The sequence below is a fragment of the Bison bison genome, unplaced genomic scaffold (genome assembly GCF_000754665.1).
Source record: "Bison bison bison isolate TAMUID 2011002044 unplaced genomic scaffold, Bison_UMD1.0 scf7180017864375, whole genome shotgun sequence".
In the NCBI taxonomy this organism is placed as follows: Eukaryota; Metazoa; Chordata; class Mammalia; order Artiodactyla; family Bovidae; genus Bison; species Bison bison.
In genome coordinates this window covers 2006349-2010877 of record NW_011494947.1, presented here as the reverse complement: position 1 = coordinate 2010877, position 4529 = coordinate 2006349, and positions in this window count along the sequence as shown.

Here is a 4529-nt window from a genome sequence, read left to right as displayed (position 1 = left end):
CAGTTTGAGGTCTCTGCAGGCAGTTGGCCAAACACAGTGGATGCCAGGCAGCAGAACGATGGAGCATCTTAGTGAACTCTGAGCAGGGAAATCCCACAGTGAGGCTGCCGTGCTCAAGGCACATAGAGGGCCTGGCATAAGGCCTGGCTCTGAGGAGGTGCCTGTTCTGTCTTCGTCTCTGCCTTTGCCTATTTGGCATTTGTTCCTTACAGGGCCAGTTATAGTAACTATATTTTTTGTATGTGCACGTGTGCTCAGTCGTGTCTGACTCTTTGTGACCCCGTGGCTGTAGCCCACTAGGCTCCCCTGTCCGTGGAATTTTCCAGGCAAGAATACTGGAGTGGGTTGCCATTTCCTCCTGCAGGAGATCTTCCCCACCCAGGGATTGAACCCACGTCTCCTGCATTGGCAGGCGGATTTTTACTGCTAGTGCCACCTGGGAAGCCTATTTTTGTGTGTGTATATTTATATATATTTAATACTGACACTTTTGTGGGGAGGGCGGCGTGCTGTACAGGTTGTAGGATCTTAGTTCCCTGACCAGGGATTGAACCCTGGCCCTTGGCTGTGAAAGCGCAGAGTCCTAACCACTGGCCTGCCAGGGAATTTCTGTTATTTTTTTGTATTCTTCTTTTTAAAAAATTATTATTATCTTTTGGCCACGCTGCATGGCACGTGAGATTCTAGTTCCCCAACCAGGGATCAAAGCCGCAGCCCCTGTGTTGGCTGCTCAGAGTTGGAACCACTGGAAGTCCCTTCTTTTTTTTATATTTATTGATTTGGCTGTGCCAGTCTTAGTTGTGGCACTCAGGATCTTTGGCTGTTTTTGTGGCACGTGGGATCTAGTTCCCTGACCAGGGATCAAACCTGGGCCCCCTGCATTGAGAACTCAAGAGTCTTAGCCACTGGACCACCAGGAAGTCCTCATTTTTGGTATTCTTGTTGCTCCAGCACAAGGCTAGCCACTGGTGAGGGACAGCAAAGGGAGCCCATCTTTCACAAGCAAACCAGCCCACCCCCAACCAGCTCTCATCTAACCCTACATGCTCCCACCAAGGCCCAGGCCCACACGCCGTTCCAGACCTCCCACCCCGCCCTCTGCCCAGCTGACTCTTCCCAGCATGCCCTGGTCCTCTCCCACAGCTGGACCGGGCCAGCTCCTCAGTGTTCTCCGTGGAAAGCACGGACCACAACTGCAACTATGGAGCGGGTTTTGCAATCATCTGCTTGATGTTTGTCTCTAGAGCTGAGCCCTGAGCCCGGTGAGGGCAGGGCTGTGGCTGCTTGTTTGGCCGACTCCGCCGTGTGCAGGAAGCATCTGTCATTGCTGAATGAGTAGTGGGGTTGAGACTCAGCCTTGATTTTCTCAGAACCAGGTGAGGCAGAGCTCTGGGATTCTTGCCCCCATCTTCACCATTGCCCCACCGGGTCAAGTTCATCGGAACACAGGAAACCTGGCTTTCCAACGTGGCCCTCCTCCCCCATCCCCTTAGCCAGCCCCACTGCCTGCAAAAATTGTCGGTTTATCCCCCTCAGGTCTTTAAGCTTTTGTTGAACACAAGTTGATGCTCAGCACTTGGGTTGACCAGGTGCCTGACATTTTAAGAGAATTGCTAGTTTCCCAATCCCAGGTGTAACTCATGCTCATTGCAGAAAATATATACACACAAACATGCACACGAAACTAAAATCAACCCTAACCCCTCACCCGAGGAGAACCGTGGTGTTGTATTCTGGTATTTGCTCTTCTGGTCTGATACAGCTGTGGCTAGATAGTGAAAGTTAAACAAGGTCTGGTTATATATCCTGAATAGGAGTAAAGCCTTACACAACCTGTCAAAACTGCAGAAATAGCAGGAATAAACCCACGGATCATTACAAGTGTGTGTGTGTGTGTGCACACGCTCGGTGTGTCCAACTCTTCACGACCCCATGGACTGTAGCCCTCCAGGCCCCTCTGTCCATGGGATTTCCCAGGCAAGACTGGAGTGGGCTGCCATTTCCCACTCCAGGGAATCTTCCTGACCGGGGATCAAACCTGTGTCTCTTGCATCTCCTGCATTGGCAGGTGGCTTCTTTATCATTGCACCGCCTGGGAGCCCATGAATAGCTGAAGTGGTAAACGGTTAATAGTAAAACTTGATTGTGTAAAAGACAGTTTTTGAACAAAGAGCTTGCAAAGCAAAACACAGAATAAGGCTCAGGGTACGTTATTATAAAGCAGCTCGGGCAGTGAAAGGCAGTTGACTATTCTTCTCCGTGATTGATTATATTAATAATGCTGGGATTTTCTTAGGTGATAGGGAATGGTTCCCTACACCAATTCTGGGAAACGGTTTCAGCTGTGCTTATGATTTCCAGAGGCAGAAGAAAGGAATGACTCCAGTCAAGTTACTCTTGCAGAATAAGCTACATTAAATTTTGTTTGTATGGCTTAACTGTCACGAAACCAAACTCGAGTCTGTTTGTCTGAACGTAACAAAGCCAATCTACTCACACCAGGTTGTGGTGAAGGAAAACGGAGCGTTTATTGCAGGCACCAAGCAAGAAGTCCAGGACAAGCAGTGCTTAAAAGTCCTGAACTCCCCAAAGGCTTTTAGGGAAGGTTTTTAAAGACAGGGTGAGGGAGGGGGTCTTGCGATGCATGATCAGCACTCCGACATTCTTCTGATTGGTTGGTAGTGAGGTAATCAGGAATCAACATCATCAACCTGCTAATTCTAACTGGCCTGGAGTCTGTGTGCTTGTGGGCAGCAGACAGTTAACTTCTTCCACCTGGTAGGGATTTGGGTATGTGCAAAACAGCCCAAAGGACACAGCTCAGAATATTAACTATAGCCCTGGAGGAGGAACTAAAGGTCCTTGACTTTAATAGCTAAACTATTATTATTTTGTCTTGCTTGACTGTTTTTCTTTCTGCATTTTCTCACTTCTCTGATTTAATGTACTCTTTAGAACTTGGGCTTCCCTGGTGGCTCAGCTGGTAAAGAATCCGCCTGCAATTGGGAGACCTGGGTTTGCTCTCTGGGTTGGGAAGATCCCCCGGAGAAGGGAAAGGCTACCTACTCCAGTATTCTGGCCTGGAAAATTCCATGGCTTTTACAGTCCATGGGGTAGCAAAGAGTTGGACACAACTGAGTGACTTTCACTCACATAGGACTTGGGGAAGGCATAGGACACTCGTGGTTTTTCTACAGACAAGAGGCAGGTGGAGGATATGGCAGGGGTTGGGGTCTGTTGTGGGAATGCCACATAGGGTCCTGCTTGGTTACAAAACTGGTTTTGTCTACCCAGGGAACGTTCAAGGCTGGTCTTCGTTTGTTTTTTATTTTAACAAACCCGTTTTCCTGATGGGGAAATTGAGAAGCAGAGAGATTACATGGTTCACCCAAGGCTTGTGGCTGCAAATGGACCTCCAGTCAAGAGCCAGGCCCCCACGCTCGCACACATACATGCTCCAGACGTGGAGGAGGGCATCGTCCGCCCAAGAAAGGGAAATACGGTATCCAGGCCTTGCGAGAAGGCTCTCGTTGCCAATGGTTGAAGCCCAGTTGCCCATGATGGGGCCAGAACCCGATTGTGCCTTGGGGGCTGGGAGTCAGAGTCACAGCCCCACGCACAGGAGCAGGTTCTAGAACTGGCCCTCTGCATATGGCTGGAGACTGAAGCAAGCCGCTCCCCCAGTGGCTCTGGGCAGAGTCCTCCCGCAGCAAGTGGAACGGGCCCTCCAGGTGGTACAGAAACGCCAAGTGGAGAAACAAGATGGTTCCCCAGAGGAGCCACCCGACTCGTGCTGCAGGCGCACGTGCGGCTCACGCAGGGCATCTTTAGAGGTTTACTTCTGCTGACCATGAACTCACGGTGATGCCGAAGCCCGTGAGACCTGCCTCTCGTGCAACAGCAGGTGCAGCAAATGGGCCGATTCATATCTGAGAAGACAGGGAAGTCTGGTGTGCTGCAGTCCCTGGGGTCTCTGAGTTTGAAATTACTTTCCAATAAAAAGTTTTAAAAACCATTTGAAGAGAAAGCACATGGACTAGAGTGTTGTCCAGTCGCTCAGTCGTGTCCAACTTCGCAACCCCCTGGACGGCAGCACACCAGGCTTCTTTGTCCTTCACTATCTCCCAGAATGTGCTCAAATTCATGTCCACTGAGTCATGGACATGGTGATACTAGCTAACCATCTCATCTTTTGCTGACCCCTTCTTTTGCCTTCAATCTTTCCCTGCATCAGGGTCTTTCCCGGTGAGTCAACTCTTCACATCAGGTGGCCAAAGCATTGGAGCTTCAGCATCAACCCTTCCAATGTATATTCAGGGTTGATGTCCTTTAGGATTGACTGGTTTAATCTTGCAGTCCAAGGGACTCTCAAGAGTCTTCTCTAGCACCACAATTCGAAAGCATCAGTTCTTCAGTGCTCAGCCTTCCTTATGGTCCAACTCTCACATCCGTATACGACTACTGGAAAAACTATAGCTTTGACTATACGGACCTTTGTCAGCAAAGTGATGTCTCTATTTTTTTTTTTT